The following is an 18,981-nucleotide window of genomic DNA, read 5'->3' on the forward strand; positions in this document are numbered from 1 at the left end:
CAGCATTTGAATTAAAAATTGACATATGTGCTTCAAGGTTTTTGTCTCCTCTCTGCCTATTTACTATTTATTATTTCCTATTGAGAAACCTAAGAAGGTAAGGGAAAAACATACCAGTATTATTTATTATGGATTTAACCCTATTTAGGAAAAAGTAAAAAGCAACATAGGGCCTACTAAAATCCTCTGGGCTTTACAAGTACCTTTTACTTAAAAAAAAAATTTGTATAGACTTCTGAAGGTTATTTTGTTTATACCCAAAAACGATGAATGAGAGTATACAGCCCTGTGTTTTCCATTATATTCAAATACATGAATGCTTTAAACATCAATATTCTCTCTTGGTTCTGTAAGAGATTGTGTCCATTTCTATTGTACCCCGAGATTTTTTCATTGTTTTGGGTATAAATATACAAAAACTCAAAAAAGGTGGAATTTATCGATGTATTACTAGTGTTGTGGCAGTGACAGTTTGTCATATGCTCTGCAAGGAAAGTCATTAGCCAAATGGAAATTTAGGTCAGCTAACATTTCTGAGTGATATTTAAGGGATCACTGAAATTATTGAAAAATTCATATTTCATCATGCAAATGTCAGACTCAATTTCTCATTTATTTATTTACAGTAATCTCAATGTTACTTGAATATCTGTCATTTAATAAAGCTTTACTTCCCTCACATTTCTGATTCTCGACAATTGAGGTAAATCACTATATCTCATGTCCTTCAATAAACTCTGACACACACAAATAGCTATGCACATTATATATACATAAACACATGTCACAGGGACTAAATACATGTAAGTGTAAGTGTTTATGACTTTTTTTCCCCTCTCATGCCTTTTAAAAAATTTTTTTGTTCTACACTGCATTATGGGTGAAGATACAAATGGCAGAAGTACCGGAGCCCCCAACTGCCTTACAGCTTTGTCAGGGTGACCAAAGAGCAAAAGATATTAAGCAATACGAAAGAGAAGTGAACTAGCATAGATGGGAAAGGCAGTTAAGGGAAAAAAAAAATGAATGAACAAAAATGTAATTTAAGAGAACTTTTTAAAAGTTTTGATGAAGGTTGTGTGCTGTACTTCCTTTGATATAATATTCTTCAAGAAAACTTGGATTTAAAAGTTTCTGCAATCTTCAGTGTTTTCAGAGTCAGAGTTGTTTTTCTTTGCATGTGTCACCATGCTGACATTGGACATGGCATAAGAAAAAGACCATCTAGTATTATCATGAATTCATACCTAAACATATGCCAATATATTAATACATTTGAATACCTAGTATTCAACTTTAGAATGGTTTTAAGCGCTTTAATTTTAAGGAAAAATAATAAAAAGCAAGATTATTTGAATATTCTCTCAGACTTTGGCCTTGGACCAGTGCAAATATCTTCTGATTAATTCAATTTCTCTGTAACTGACCTTCGCAAAATTCTGGGTTTTGCTTTCCGATTCTCCTCATTTCTAATGATCTTAGTCTCATTTCACAGTCAACCAATTATCATAATCAGCCTTTAGAGCTTGTTATTCCTAATAATTGTACCCTGTCTATACTTACAATTTTAAGCATCCAACTCTCCATTTATAACTTGGTGTCTTTTCAGCTCACTGTCTCTAGTGTCCTAATTCAATATTTCCTTGACTCCACAAAAACCTTCAATTCATTGATCCTACCATATTCTCACTCTCCTGCAACTCCATCTTTGCCTCAGTCCCCTCCTTATCTGGCTTAGATTCCATGAGAACAATTATAATTATTTCTGCATAGATCCTCCCACCTTTCCTTTATCTGCTCCATTAAATTTGCTGAGGAAAATTCCAACTAACTTTGTATTTCACATCTGCTTTAAGAAATACATACAAGCAGCCTGGCGTGGTGGCTCATGCTTGTAATCCCAGCACTTCCGGAGACCGAGGCGGGTGGATCAGCCGAGGTCAGGATTTTAAGACCAGCCTGGTCAACATGGCGACACTACGTCTCTACTAAAAATACAAAAAGTAGCCAGGGGTAGTGGGCGCCTGCAATCCCAGCTACTCAGGAGGCTGAGGCAGGAGAATGGCGTGAACCCAGAAGGCGGAGGTTGCAGTAAGCTAAGATAGCACCCCTGCACTCCAACCTGGGCAACAGAGTGAGACTCTGTCTCAAAAAAATAAATAAAAATAAATACAAGCATGCTCAAAGTCAATTTTTGGTGACAGAGCTTTAATAGGTCTTTAGTGCTGTCAGTCAATCCTACAACCCTCTCTCCTACACTAGTATTTTATACTTCTCTCTCTCTTCACACCACCAGCAATCTTCTTCTACCACATCCTCTTCTGATTATCTTAATTACTATTTCTCTGATAAAATATAAGTGACTACAGGAGACATCCTTTATCTTCTCACTGTCAAATTAAGTCCTTCTCATGTAATGCCCTCTGATTCTTCCCTCAACAATAGGTTTTGTCAAGGTTGTTTGTTCTGTTTTGCCTTTTTATATCGTTTCCTGCTATGCTCCTAGCACCCAGAATAACGAGCAAATAGGAGCTCAAACATAATTGTGGAATGAATTCAGTCCAGCTTCTGATTCCTTCTACCATATGTCTTCTACTACTATGGCACTGGCCTTCGTTATCTAATAGTTTGTTCTTTATCTTGGTTTTTTTAATGCCTAGAGCAGTACAAGCACATAGTGCTTCGTCCCTAAATTTATAGAATATAAGCATGTTTCAAACTAAGGATATTTAATCTGAGTTACTTCAATAAAATCAACTACAGACAAATGTAATTATGCTTTGCCCATCTTATTAAGGTATTTTCTAATCATAGCTTAGGAAATTTGCAAAACATTAAGTCTATCTTCAATTAATCAGAAAACTCAAACCACAGCTTTCTCTTAGAATTCTAACATATTCAGGTTTAAAAATTACATGTTTGCTTATAATTGGTATTTATAGGAAAGCACTCTTTTTTCCAAAGCTATATTATTTCATTTCTCATTTCTTATACTGTAGACTTTGAAGTATTTGTAACAATAGACAAACACAAAGCATACTGAATAAATTCCATTTAAACCTGCATATGTTCCTAAAGGGTTTGCTTCCTCATTATGGGTCCCTCTTATTTTAATGCAAACTCTATTTTTTCAGATTCTGAAGAATCACAAATGGAGGCTCAAAACACTCATCCAAATTCCTGAATTCAAACTTGAATTCATAACTCAAGCCTTAAAGATAGTGTGTAAACCTTTATCTGTTTGTGAACATCACAGCACAGATTAAAGTTTTGTTGTTGATTTCTTGTTGTAGTAAACTTTCTCATTTCTATAGCTGAAAGTTTCTGACTCTGATTGTATTCTGTATTAAGTTCATTGGTGAAAATAGCAGAAAGAGAACAATCTCTAAGACTCTTTACATTTATCAACATAAATTATTCAACAGATTTTACTCAATAACAAATTCCAATTTTCTAGTTTTCCTCATCCGTTCAGTCTGTAATCGTACAGACCGTTGGCATCATGTTACTTTGCACATAAAACTAAGATCAAAGATGCACATTTTTAAGACATATTAAACTGAGGTGGGCTTGATTTAATTTATATGTATATGTACATGTATATGTAAAAGCAACCTGTATTTTGATGGCAAATAATTGCTAAAAAGCGTGTCAAAAAGTGGTATTCATAAAATGGCTCATTTCTCCAATAGCAATACAGTGTTTGAAAGTTTTGTATCTTACCAAAGCATTGGAATCAATCACAGACATAATCAACAACAGGTGATTTTAAAAAGAGAGATACGCCCTAGTCCTGCTGACTACAGCAACATAGCATATCGATTTCCTCTTCTATATTATAGTCAGGTACTTATTTGAAGGGCACTAAAATATGGTGTCATCTGAGTATTTTTTCCCCACATTAAAAATCCGTGTATCCTTTCTATGCTGCTCTATCCTTTTATATGCTAAGATTTTATTCATCCTTAAATATTCAGGTTAATATTGCTATTTTGTTAAAAATCCTTAAAAGGCACTTCCCAAAAGAAAAATAAAAAGTAGTGATGGTCTATCTGTAGTTTAATTGTACACCTCTAGAGTAGGATTCATTCTAGTCCAACTCTCTCTTTCACTTTTGTTAAAATTTGTCATATCTCTATTGCTGCCTCCAGGATAGAAACTGCATCTCTCCATCTTTATTGAGGGCCTAGCATGGTACCTAGGACACATAATAGATGCTCACTAGGGTGTTCAAGTTGAAGCAAGTTAAGTTCAAGTAAATTCTAAAATCAATGAAATTTAAATGTTAACTTTAATAGGAAGAGGCAGCTCAGGTGTAATTCTGACTTGTTTGCATATATATTATTATCATAAGAAATTCTTAAAATGAACATTCTGAGATTTTTGACTATGTCTTTTTAATTTTACAAGAAACATATACATTGCAGATAAAAGTCAGAAATGCAAATGAACCAAAAGGGAAATAATAGAATCATCTAAAATTCTACCACCCAAGGGTAACTACCATTAAAATTCAGTGTATATCTTTACAGATGTTGTTCCCAAGGAATACTACACATGTGTTCTCAATGGAGAGAACAAGAGAAATGCTACCAGGTCAAGGTAGCTAAAGGAGAACTGTGGTCAATTAGTCTAGAACTATTGTCTAGGTAGCACTATAGAAGCAGGATCTTAAAAATTTAATCTTTATTTTATCTTGTCTCTTACCAATTTTCCATTGATCATATATAATAGTAAAAACAAGCAGCAAAAGATTCTAATTTACTTTTATATTATTCTACAATTATTCTAAAAAATCCAATTAGAGATATAGAATAATTTAGCTAATTTAACTAAATGTTTAAAATGTAAGTTATCTAGTTAATTTAGTAATATCAATATCATCAAATAATATTAATTATGAGTTGGTATTTTATTCTTTTCATTTTTATAATTAGTTTTTTATTTTGTTTAGGTAAGAAAATTTAATAGAATTATATATAATAGAATTAAAACTAGTGAAATTCATTTATGCAATCTTATTTATGATTTTTAACTATTTTACATTTTTCAAGTGGTATATAAAATTTACCTATAATTTTATATCTTGTCATGTTTCTAGGGTAGAAATTATGTCATAATTAATGAGGTTAAATGATACATATTTTAGTAAAGTAACTAATTTCTTCATTGATAAGCTATGGTACAGCAAGTGTTGATGTTTAAGGAATATGCTCTTAGAATATAGAGAAATGCTTGGCATCCAATTAAAATCTGTAGTATAGAAGCCTTATATTGTTTCAAATTACTTGACCATTTTTGCATCACTTTCCTCTGACAAATAAAAAACAGGCTTAATCATTCACTGATATTGTGCCATAGGCTTATGGCCTGTTTCTAGTCTAAAGCTTTCATTCACCAACTGACAGATGTCCTCCTAACAAGCATCATTTTTCTTAAAGAAGAGTATTTGGGTTGGAATAGATTTTCAGAGTTCTATCTGTCATCATTGTTATTTAGCAATAAATTACCTTACTAAATAGAAAAGAAGGCAATCCAGATCATATAGAGTTAAGAAAGAAATTCATGTTGTGAAAATATGCACAGTAGTATCCCATCAAGATTTAAAAGGGTTTATTTACAGAAAGAATAATTACAACTGCAGGAGCAGGTTTGGGGGAGCCATGACTAAACTCTTACCACTCCAAAAGGCTAAAGGCTGAGATAACAGTAAAGAAGCATGGATGAGTATCAGAAAATCCAGGTTGTCTTGAAAGATGCCGTGAAAAAGTCAAAAGACACAGTAACCTAAATTGACTTCTCAAGATTTGAGTTAATGAATATTCCACTCCAATTTCTGTTTTCCTTCTAATCTCCTTTTGGCCAAACCTAAGTGACACCTGAAGCCTTGCAAACCCGTTGGTGTAATCCATTCATAGTGGAGAAGATTGAAGACTTGATCTGAAAAGGAAACAGAAAATAAGCAGAACAGTTGATGAATGTAAGATCTTAAAAAACACATGAAACTGAAAAGCAAAATAATATCAAAATAAAAATTTTTTTTATACTGTAAGAGAGCTGAGTACATACTTAAGAACAAAGAAGTCAGAAATTGACAGAGATTAAAGAATATGTGGAGAAGGAATACCTGAGAAAACAAAGATCTAGAGTCAGGGCTGCCATATCAATGACAAATGTAACACCGAAATGACCAAGGGAATAGGGAATATACATACTTCATGTCAGCTCTTGACAAAATTCAGAGATAACTCCCACTGTACTTCCTGTGGACCCTGCCTGGCAGTTCCCAAATTCATTCTTTTATTATGTTATTTATAAAAGCAGGTTGTCTCCCCCATCAAACATTAAATTTCTTTACAGTGTAACTTATATATTTAATTATAAAAATATATTAAATAACATTATATACCAGGCACTGATATGTGACATAAAAATAAATAGAATAAGTTCCTGATCTCTGATAGTTAAAAACATCCTGGAGAAAGACAATATGTGAAACTCATGTAATTTCCAGTACTCTGGATAAGCACTGTACAATAAGAAGAAAATCTTTAGGAGAACAGAAAAGAAAGTAAAGAATTTTGAGGAAGAAGATGAAAAATGTTTTATAGAGAAGGTGCAGAGATGTACCTTCAAAAACAGTTATAATTTCAACTGGTAGTGAACAGGACAGGCACATTTTAGTCACAAGAAAGAGCAAAAAAGAAGCAAAGGCAGTGAAATATGGACATAACAGCGTACAAATGGTGAGAAAGTCCAGTGCAGTGAGCATGGAGTACATATGTAGAGGATATGGTATGGACCTTTCATTGCTTAGCTAATATCTGTTCTTGCTCGCTTCCTTATTAACTGGATTCCAATTTTATTTATAGTGGAAATGCTCCCAAGTTAAAAAACAATATATCTTAGCCACCTTGAAGTAAGGATGGTTATGTGATACAGTTTAAATATTTGGCCCCTCCAAATCTCATGTTGAAATTTGATCCACAATATTGGGGTTGAGGCCTAATAGGAGGTTTGTGTCATGGCAGCAGATCCTTCATGAATGGCTTGATGCTGTCCTCGAGGTAAAGAGTGAGTTCTTGCTCTATTAGTTCCCATGAGAACTGATTGTTAAAAAGAGCCCGCACCTCACTCCCCTTTCTCTCTCTCTTGCCTTCTCCTCTCTATCCATGTGATCTCTGCACATACCAGCTCCTCTTCTCTTTCTACCACAAGTGGAAGAAGCTTCAGGCCCTCACCAGCTGCTGCTGTCATGATTCTTGTACAATCTGCAAAACTATGAGCCAAATAAACCTTTTTTCTTTATAAATCACCCAGCCTCAGGTATTCATTTATAGCAACACAAACAGATTAAGACACCATGTGATTATGTTCTGGCCAAATTTATTGAGTAGGCTCTAGGCAAAAGTTCTTTAAAAAGAGGCTGACATCTGGCAGGCAATTTTTGTCCTTTGCCATTTACCTTCCTCCTCCCTTAAATATAGTTGTGAAGAGTGTAGGTTCAGCTGCTCTCTTATAACTAAGAGGCAATAAGTATATCCTTAAAAAGGCTAAGTGTAAGAATAGAAGGATCCTGAATCCTGATGATACAATGGACATGCTGTACCACTGATGGAGAGCCTATTCCCAGATTTCACAGCATGCTTTCATACATTCTTTTGAAAAACTATTCTGTCTTGTTAAGCTAATGTTGTGGGACTTTGTTCTCAGAGCTAACTACAATATATTTTTCTTAATGTCATAACAATTTTTTATTTAAAAAGAATCTCAGGCCAGTCACAGTGGCTCATGACTGTAATCCCAGCACTTTAAGAGGCCAAAGCAGGTGGAGCTCTTGAGTCCAAGAGGTCAAGACCAGCCTGGGTAACATGGCAAAACCCCATCTCTTCTAAAAATAAAGAAAAATTAGCTGTGCATGGTGGTGCACACCTGTAGTCCCAGCTATTCGGGAGGCTGAGGTGAAAGGATCACTTGAGCCCAGGAGGCAGAGGTTGCAGTGAGCTGAGATCTTGCCACTGCACTCCAGCCTGGATGTCAGACTTAGACCTTGTCTCAAAAAAAAAAAAAAAATCTGAAATTGTTACCACAACAAAGTGGCAGAATTAAAATCCTGTTATAGCTCTGATTAGTTAATTTTTAAAATGTATTATTCATATAATTTTAAATGACAAATCATAATTATATACATTTAGAGGGTATAATATGATGTTTTGATACATGTATACAATGTGGAATTGTTAAATCAAGCTAATTAACATATCTATCCCCTCACTTACCTATCCTTTTTTATGATAAGACATTTCAAAATACTCTTAGTTATTTTGAAATATATATTACTGTTGACTATAGCCACCCTGCTGTGAGATAAATATTAAAACCAATCTCTCCTGTCTGTGGTAACCATCATTGTACTCTCTACCTCTATGAGTTCATCTTTATTACATTTCACATATAAGTGAGATCATAAAGTATTTGTCTTTCTGTGCCTGTCTTATTTCACTTTGCAGTTTCTCCCATATTCATCCATGTTCAGGATTTCCTCATTTTTAAAAGCAAAATAGCATTTTATTGTACATATATACCACATTTTCTCTATCCATTCATCCACTGATACACGCTTGAATTGATAGTATATCTTGGACATTGTGAATAAGACTACAATAAACAAGGGACTTCAGTTATCCCTTCAATTATCTGGTTTCAGTTATTTGTTATATATACCTAGAAGTGAGATTACTAGATCATATGGTAGTTCTATTTTTAGTTTTTTCAGGAACCTCTATACAGTTTTTCATAATAACTATACTAATTTACATTCCCACTAACAATGCACAGTGTACCCTTTTCTCCACACCCTTGCCAACACTTGCTATCTTTCATCACTTTTACAATAGCTATTTTTTTGTATTATAAACTGACTTTTAATAATAATAAAAAATCTATCATGAATTTAACGAGAAGAATCTGTACATTTTAAAGTAAACCAGTGCACAATGCGCTGGCCCTGGGCCCTCCCCCGTTTCCCGCAGCAGGGCCAAAGCTGGTCCTCCTTTGTCTCTGATGCAAGTACAGTGACAAGGTCACTGCCTGCCATCCTGTATGCTGCAGCAAGAGGGGGATACAATAGCTATTTTAACAAATGTGAGGAACTATCTCTTTGTGGTTTTAATGTACATTTCCATGATGATCAATGATGATCATTTTTCTAAATATAATTGTTGGCTATTTGTATGTCTTATTTTGAGAGGTGTCTATTTAGGTACATTTTTCATTAGTTGATCAAGTTATTTGTTTTCTTGCTGTTCAGTTGCTTTAAATTCCTTATATATTTTGGATATTAGGTTCTTATCAGATGTATTATTTCTAATATTTTCTCCCAATCCATGAATTATCTCTTCATTCTATTAATTGTTTCCTTTGCTATGAGGAAGCTTTTTAGTTTGATGTAATTCCATTTGTTTGTTTTTGCTTTTGTTGACTATGCTTTTGGGATTATAACAAAAAAATCTTTGCCCAGGCCAATGTTGTAGAGAATTTCCCCTATGTTTTCTTCTAGTAGTTATACAGTTTCAGGATTTACATTTGACTCTTTAATTCATTTTGAGTTGATTATAATATATGGTGAGAGGTAAGGGTTCAGTTACATTCTTCCGCTTGTGGATATCCAGTTTTCCCAATGGCATTTATTGAAGAGACTGTCCTTTCTCCAAGGGTATCAAAAACACCTTCATCAAAAATCAATTTACTAGAATTTTATGGGTTTATTTATGGTGTCTCTATCCTGTTCTATTGATCAATATATTGGTTATTATGCCACTATCATTTGTGCTGTTTTGATTGCAATTACTTTATAATATGTTTTTAAATGAGTGAGTGTGATATCCAGTTTTATTCTTTTATCTCATGACTCTTTATTATTTGGAGTCTTTTATAATTTCATACAAATGTAAAGATTGCTTTTTCTATTTCTGTGAATAATGATATTGGCATTTTGATAGGAATTTCATTGAATCTGTATATTGTTTTGGATTTTTTTTACACATTTTCAAAATATTAATGTTTTCAACCCATGAACATGGAATATCTTTCTGTTTATTTGTGTTTTCTTCAGTGTCTTTCATCAATGTTTTTTAATTTTCAGTATACAAGTTTATTTTTTCTGTTATGATAAATCAGTTTGCAATTTTTCTTTTTTTATTATACTTTAAGTTCTGGGGTACATGTGAACACCGTGTAAGTTTGTTACTTACGTATACATGTGCCATATTGGTTTGCTGCACCCATCAACTCGTCATTTACAGTAAGTATTTTTCCTAGTGCTATCCCTCCCCCAGCCCACCATCCCCCAATAGGACCCTGACTGGTGTGTGATGTTCCCCTGCCTGTGTCCATGTGTTCTCATTGTTCGGTATACAAATTTTTTACCTCGATGATTACATTTATACCAAAGTATTTAATTTTTTGTTGCTATTGTAAATGGGATATTTTAAAAATTTCCTTTCCAGATAACTTGTCGGCATGTAGAAGTACTAATTTTTGTATGTTGATTTTGTGCTCTACTGAATTATTCTGTCAGCTCTAACAGTTTTCTGGTGGAGTCTTAAGAATTTTTTACATATGTGATCATGCCATCAGCAAATAAAGATGATCTTACTTCTTTTTATTAGGATGCCTCTTATTTCTTTCTTATCTAATTGCTCTAGATAGAATTTTCAGTACTATATTGAAAACAGTGGTGAGATTAAGCATCTTTCTTTTGTTCTTGGCCTTGAAATAAAAACTTTCAACTTTTCACCATTAAGAGTGTTAGCTACAGGTTCGTGATATATCTCCTTTATTGGGTTCAGGTACATTCCCTTTATACCTAATCTATTGAGTTTTTGTTATGAAACGGTACTAAATTTTGTCAAATGCCTTTTCTCGATCTATTGAGATAATCATATGGTTTTTATCTTTTATTTTTTAAATGTATTACATCACATTTATTGATTTGCCTATGTTGAGCCGTTCTTGCATCCAGGGACAAATTTCACTTAATCATGCTGAGTGATCCTGTTAATGTGTTCATAAATTTGTTTTGCTAATGTTATTTTGAGGAATTTTGCATCTATGTTCAACAGAGATATTGGCCTATACATTATTTTGCTTGTAGATTTGCCTGGAATTGGTATTAGGGTAATGCTAGCTTCATAATATGCATTTGGAAATATTCCCTACACATCCATTTTTTTGAAAGAGTTTACGAAGAATTAATATTAGTTTTTCTTTAAATATTTGGTATAATTCAGCACTGAAGTCTGGGTTCTAGGTTTTTCTGTGATGGAAGACATTTTAAATTATTTAATCAATCACCTTACTTGTTATTGGTCTTTTCAGATAGTCTATGTATTCATAATTCAATCCTGGTAAATTATATGTGTCTAGATATTCAACCATTTCTTCTGGATAATACAATTTTTGTTGCATACTTTTTCATGGTCACTTCTTAGAATTTTAGATTTCAGAGGTATCAGTTGTAGTGTCTCCTTGTTCATTTCTGATATAATTTATTTGAGTAGTTTCTCTTTTTTCCTACTTTGTCTAGCTAAGGCTTCGTGAGTTCTGTTTACCTTTCTAAAATCTAACTCTTAGTTTTATTGATTTTCTTCTATTGCTTTCCTATTCTCCATTTTATTTGTTTCTGTCCTCTGTTATTTTCTTTCTTCTGCCAACTTTGGGTTCAGTTTGTTCTTTTCTACTTATTTGAAGTGTAAGATTAGATTGTTTATTTGTGATCTTTTCTTTGGATCTAGGCATTTATTATTATAAATTTCTCTCAAGAATGTTTTTGCACATACTATCATTTTTGGTACGTTGTGTTTCCATTTTCATTTGTCTCAGTATAATTTTTACTCCTTTTTTATTTATTCTGTGGCCCATTAGTTATTTAGGAATATGTGGTTTAATTTCCAGATATTTTCGTATTTTCCTAGGTTTCTCCTTCTATTGATTTTTAGTTTCATGTCATTATTATCCAAAATGATACCTAATATAATTTCAATTCTTGTAAATTTGTTAACCATAGTTTTGTAACCAAACATATAGTCTACCCTAAAAAAAGTTCCCTATGCCCTTGAAAAGAATGTGTATTCTGCTGCTATTGTATGGAATGTCTTGTATATGTCTGTTAGGTCAATTTGATCTAAAGCGAAGTTCAAGTCTAATACTTTCTTACTGGTTTTCTCTCTAGATGATCTGTTTATTGTTGAAAGTGGAGACTGAAGTCCCCTGCTACTATGGTATTGCAATCTATCCCTCCATTCAGATGATTAATAATTGCTTTATTTATTTAGGTGCTCCAGTTTTGGGTGCATATATGAGGGTATTTAAAAATTTCATGGAAAATGTATATTATGAAAAAATTGTGCATGAGTTTCAAAGTGTTTTTTTCTCATTTTTATTTATTTTTTCCTACACTCCACAAAGATGTTTCTAAGCTTTTTTTACACCAAAGTAAACTCATACTAATTTGTTATAACATGTCTGAACAGGATGTAGTTTGAGACACTAAGAAGGATAAGCCTTCAGTTTGAAAAGACCACCCTATCAGAGCAATATAAATTCTGCTAAAACTGAAGCAAGAACAAACAAAATTTATGGGGAAGGCTGGGTAGAAAAATCATAAAATTATTGATGCTTTAAGAAAACTTTATGGGGACAATTCCCCCAAAGAAACAGCAGTCTATACATGGATAACTTGTTTTAAGAAGGGATGAGGCAATATTGAAAAAAATAGTTGACAGCACTAGAGCATCCACATCAATTCACAATATAAAAATTCATTTTGTTTGTGCCTCAACTGAAGAGAATCAACTATTAACAGCCAACATCACAGACATCTCAATTGGTTCAGCTTACACATTCTGACAGAAAAAATAAAGTTGAGCAAACTTTCCACTTGATAGGTGCCAAAACCATTGCACTCAGATCAGCTGCAGAAAAGAGCAGAGCTTTAAATGGAAATCTTAAACAAGTGGGATCAAGGTCCTGAAGCATTTATTCAAAGAATTGTAACAGGAGAGGAAACATGGCCTTACCAGGATAATCATGAAGACAAAGCACAATCCAAAACAAAGGACAAAAGGTGTAAGTTATTTAGTCAAAACCAAAGTGAATTAGTCAAAAGCAAAAGTAACAGCAAAAGTTTTTGAGATGATCAAGACATTTTGCTTGTTGACTTTCTGGAGGGTCAAAGAATGATTACATTTGCTTATTATGAGAGTTTTGAGAATGCTAGCCAAAGCTTTAGCAGAAAAATTGCCACGTTCTGGACATGGGCCTAGGCAAAGAATTTGCAACTAAGTCCTCAAAAGCAAAAGCAATGAAAACAAAGACAAAAGTTGAACAGATACTTTTCAAAAGAAGACATACAGGCAGCCAACAAGCATGAAAAAATGCTCAGTGTCACTGATCATCAGAGAAACGCAAACCAAAACCACCATGAGGTACCATCTCACACCAGTTAGAATGGCTGCTATTAGAAAGTCAAAAAATAACAGATGCTGGCGAGGTTGTGGAGAAAAGAGAGTGATCACACATGGTTGATGGGCTTGTAAATTAGGGTATCCCCTGTGGAAAGTATATTGGAGATTTATCAGATAACTAAAAGTAGAATTACCATTTGATCCAGCAATCTCTTTTCTGAGTATATACCCAAAGGAAAAGAAATCATTCTCCTGAAATGACACCTGCATTTGCACATTTATCACAGCACTCTTCAAAACAGCAAAGACCTGGAATCAACCTTGGTCCCCATCAATGGTGGATTAAAGACAATGCAGTGCATATACACCATGGACTCTTATACAACCATGGTATAAGAATGAAATGAAATAATGATCTTTGTGAGAACATGAATGCAGCTGGGGGCTCTTGTCCTAAGAAAATTATCAAAGAAACAGAAAAACAAGAACTGCATGTTCTCACTTATAGGTGGGAAGTAAACATTGGGTGTACATGGGCATAAAGATGGGAACAATAGACACAGGGAACTCTAAAAGGTGGGAGGAAAGGAGGGGGGGCAAGGGCTGAAAATCTACCCATTGGGTACTATGTTCACTATTTTAGTGACAGGTTCAGTCGAAGTCCAAACCTCAGCACAATGCAATATGTCCATGAAACAAACATGCACATGTACTCCCTGAAGCGAAAATTTTTTTGTAATTTATACATTTTTGTAATATTGAAAACAAACTGTCAAGGTCATTAAAAATAAGCAAAGTCTGAGAAATTGCCAAAGTCTAGAGGAGCCTAGGGAGATATGATGATTAAAGGTAATATGGTACCCTGGATAGGATCCTGGAAGAGAAAAAGGACATTAAGTGAAAACTAGGAAAATTTGAACAAACTATGGACTTCAGTTAATAATAATGCATTATTATTGGCTCATTAACCGTGAAAAATGTTCCATTCTAATGGAAGATGTTAGTAATAGAAAACACTGAATGTGGGGTATATGAGAATTCTGTGTACTATATTCTCAAATTTTCTGTAAATCTAAAACTCTTCTAAAATTTAAAATATATTTAAAAGGAAAACAATAAGAAAAACAAATAATGCCCAAGAAAGCCTCAACAGAGTCCTTCTCCAACATGACAGTGCTCCTGCTCATTTTTCTCTTTACACAAGAAAAATTTTACAAGAGTTTCGGGGGGAAGAAATCAGACGTTTTTTCCACAGTCCTGATTTCACAACTTCTGAATTATGTTTGTTCCCTAACCTCAGATAATATTTAAAGGACACCCGTTTTTCTTCAGTTAATAATAACAAAAGACTGCATTAACTAGGTTAAATTTCCAGGACCCTCAGTTCTTTAGGGATGAATTAAATGGCTGGTATCATTGCTTGCAAAAGTATTTTGAAATTGATAAAGTTTATGTTGAGAAATAAAGTTTATACATTATATTTTTATCTTTAATTCCCATTTTTCCATGAACTTGTTAAAGTCCCCTCATATTTACAAGTATTATCTTTTTGGTGAATTAACCGTTTTGTGAATATGTAATGAGCTTCTTTGTCCTTTTTCGTAATTTGTAGCTTAAAGACTGACACATGCATTATATTTTGTCTGAGATATACATAGCTTTTCCTGTTTTCTTTCAGTTTCTGTTTGCATGGAATATCTTTTACTATGCTTCCATTTTCAGTCTATGTGTGTCCTTGCTAGTAAAATGAGTTTCTTGTATACCACATATGGTGGATGTTTTATCATCCATTCAAATACTCTATGTCTTTTTGTTGGAGCATATAATCATTTACACCAGGTAATTATTGATAGGTAAGGATTTGCTACTGCTATGTTGTAATTTACTTTTTCATTGTTTTGTAGGTCCTTTCTGCTTTTCTTGCTGTTTTGCTTTGTAGTCTGATGGGTTTATGTGGTGGAATGCTTTGACTCCATCCTTTTTATGTTTTGTGCAACGACTATATATTTTTGCTTTGGTTATTTTGAGGCTTACATAAAATATCTTATTCTTAGGCTCCTTAGTCTGATAACAGCTTACCTTTAATCACGTACAAAACCTCTGCACTTTCATTCTCTATCCCCCATCTTTTATAATTTTCCCTGTCAAATTTTACATTTGCTTTTCTTTTGAACTTGTATCCCTTACAGTGTATTGTAAATATATTTATTTTTAATAGTTTTGTCTTTTAATCTTCCTAGTATGCATAAAATTGATGTATAACAGTCATACATATTTGATAATCCTATGACTGTGTATTACTTACACCAAACATAAAAAAAAGTTTTTTTACTTTCTTTTGTTGTTGTTGTTATTAATTAGCAGTCTTTTGTTTTTATTTTATTTTATTTTATTTATTTATTTTTTTGAGACAGAGTCTCGCTCTGTTGCCCAGGCTGGAGGGCAGTGGCCGGATCTCAGCTCACTGCAAGCTCCGCCTCCTGGGTTTACGCCATTCTCCTGCCTCAGCCTCCCGAGTAGCTGGGACTACAGGCGCCCGCCACCTCGCCCGGCTAGTATTTTGTATTTTTTAGTAGAGACGGGGTTTCACAGTGTTAGCCAGGATGGTCTCGATCTCCTGACCTCGTGATCCGCCCGTCTCGGCCTCCCAAAGTGCTGGGATTACAGGCTTGAGCCACCGCGCCCGGCCTCAAATTTCTTGTTGCTGTTAGTATTCTTTTTTTTTTGCCTGTGATTTTTGATTATTTGATTATGCTGCACCTTGATGAACCCTTTTTGGGGCTGGATTGGCAACCTCTGAGCTCTCTGTATCTGGATATTGTCATCTTTCCTCAGATTTAGAAAAATTTTCAGCCATTATTCCCTTAAATGTATATGCTAATGCTTTTTCTCTCTCTTCTCTTTCAGAAATTCCTGTTATGCAAAAATTAGTTCACTTCATGGTACCTCATAATTTCTGTAGGACTTCTTTCTTTTTTATTTTGTTTTATTTTTGCTCATTTAATTAGATAATTTAAAATTTTCTAATTTCAAGCTCATTCGTTCTGTTTAATCATGTCTTCTGTTGAAGCATTCTATTGAATTTTTCAAATCAGTTATTACAGTCTTTATCATTATAAATTCTTATTCTTTTTTTGTCAAACTTTTCACTTTGTTCAAAAATTGTTTAACAAATTTTATATAATTTTCTCTCTGCATTTTCTTGACTTTCTCTAAAACTCTTTAAGAGAGTTATTCGGAATTAATTGTTAGTCATTTCCTAGAACCCCATTGATTCTGGTTCCATTATTGGAGCTCAATTAACTTCCTTTGGTGGTGTTACATTTCCCTGAATTTTAATAATCCCGTGTACTTACATTGATACCTGTGCACTTGATAAGACAGGTACCTTTTCCAATCTTTGCAGGTATTTTTTGGTGGTGATAGACCTTTATTATTTTGTGTAGCCTATGATTGCAGGTAATCCAGCTAGTAGTAGCTATAGACAGGCAGACTTTAGTGTCAGGTTCTTCCACTGGGCTGGGTCACTTCCTGTGCTCTGAGGTTGAATGGTAATGATGGCTGAGCTCTGTGGTCTAGTAAGACCACTGAATGGACTCTGCCGTCAGATTTGACTGCTGCCTGGGCTCTGAAAATAATCTCTGGTTGGGCAAAGTGGCAGATTACCACTCTTGGAATGGTGGAGATGTTGTTGTTTCGAACCTGTAGTTGGGCAAGGCCATGTACTAAACTCCAAGGCTGAGTGAAGTATCTTGGGTTGCTGCTCAGCCACAAAGCATGGGCAGGGAAGAGGCTATGTGGCACAGATATGCATGAACTTGAGTTTGTTTCCCAGCCTGGCATATGCTTAAGCAGAGCACCGAAGTTTGGTGAAGTCATCACTCAGCAACGGAGGTTGGGCAGGACAAGACACTCTCTCCCTTGGTAATCACTGACCTGCAATTGCCTTCAAGCATGGAGAATATTTAACAAGAAAACCAGGGCTTAGTTGGATCACTTCTTGCTTGCAGTGGTTGGTCAGGGCCAGATGCTCTATCCACAGGTAATATTTGAGTCTGGCTCTGTCGCCCAGGCTGGAGTGCAATGGCCAGATCTCGGCTCATTGCAAGTTCCGCCTCCCGGGTTCACGCCATTCTGCTGCCTCAGCCTCCCAAGTAGCTGGGAATGCAGGCACCAGCCACCATGCCCAGCTAATTTCTTTTTGTATTTTTGGTAGAGACGGGGTTTCACCGTGTTAGCAAGGATGGTCTAGATCTGCTGACCACGTGATTCAATGGCCTCAGCCTCCCAAAGTACTGGGAGTACAGGCATGAGCCACCGCGCCCGGCCACAGTTGCTTCTTAACTGGGGAAACCAACGAAAACATCCAGGATGTGCGAGGAAGCTCGCTAGAGATTTGGGCTTGGAAGTTCCATGGGCTGTGTTTCCTGCAGCATGGCACTGTTGGTTAGTCTCTCTGGTGTGGTACTTCCATTGGCCAGAATGCAGAGCAATTACCAAGATCCACATGCTAGTTGATGTGAGCCCCAGCCTCATTCTTTGTTTGTAACTGACCTCAGGTAATCTAGCCCTGCCAGTACTACCAGAGTTTCCCATGGGACAAGATGGAGGTTAGCCTCCTGTAGAGTCCCAGAATGGTAGGGAAGCTGGATGTCTACCTCCAAATCAATTTTTCCACCATAGAAATCATAAATCTAGGGGCATTCTCCATGTGTGGTGCTGTGCCAGCTTGAGGAGGGGCAGCATGGTCAAAAAACTGTTATTACCATTAAATTATAGCTTTTTTCAGTTATGTGGTCCAAAGAGGTGTCTCAGCCTCATTCCCAAGTTCCGGGATATTCATGGTAGTATTTTTGCCTGTGGATAGTTGCTAGTTTAATTTCCACTGTGGGAGAAGAGTGAAGCCTAACAACTCCTATTCTGCCATCTTGCTCTGAGTGCAATTCTTAACTTATACCTATAGAGGTCAGATTAAAATATATCATTTATGTTATGTTCATATAATGCCTAAGTCAATTTCTTCAATATTGTATATTCTGATATTTCAAATCATATTTATCAGGTGTATGAATGAATGTATTAATTCATTAATGGTGGATTTTCCCAAAAAGTCTGAATGGCTTAGGTATAAAAAACATAAAGAAAATTATTCTTTGATATCCAAAAAAAAGGCTGTACTGTATAAAAAGATGAACAGGTTTAAGGTAGATTAAATTCACTTCTCAGGAACATATTAAAGTGAAACTAAGAATACTTGAGTTACATTATTGTAAGGCGACTGTTGGGGAAGGAAACTGCTACATTCTAGATATTTATGTTACAGAAAAAGTAGCAGCTGAATAGACCACTGTTCTGATCTTGAATGACATTCCCTATGTTGCTTTTATGTTATGTTATTAAGATGATGATTCATCTCATTTTTAAAGCCCTCTAACCTTCCCTTGTTATAACTTATTCCAATGTTTAACAGCTAACACTGTCAAGAACATTTTCATTATATCTAACTCACATTCCT

At 34.7% G+C, this 18,981-nt stretch overlaps 1 long non-coding RNA gene across 1 annotated transcript in view; it reads right to left on the reverse strand.

Annotated features, from left to right (window-relative positions):
* Positions 1-5,614: 5,614 nt before the first annotated feature.
* Positions 5,615-18,981, reverse strand: part of LOC117064949 — a 69,548-nt gene continuing 56,181 nt past the window's right edge. Inside the window, exon 3 of the long non-coding RNA XR_004429760.1 lies at positions 5,615-5,940. This is a non-coding gene — a long non-coding RNA (uncharacterized LOC117064949). The remainder of the gene's footprint in view (positions 5,941-18,981) is intronic.

The sequence above is a fragment of the Trachypithecus francoisi genome, unplaced genomic scaffold (genome assembly GCF_009764315.1).
Source record: "Trachypithecus francoisi isolate TF-2019V2 unplaced genomic scaffold, Tfra_2.0 Lachesis_group2, whole genome shotgun sequence".
Classification (NCBI taxonomy): domain Eukaryota; kingdom Metazoa; phylum Chordata; class Mammalia; order Primates; family Cercopithecidae; genus Trachypithecus; species Trachypithecus francoisi.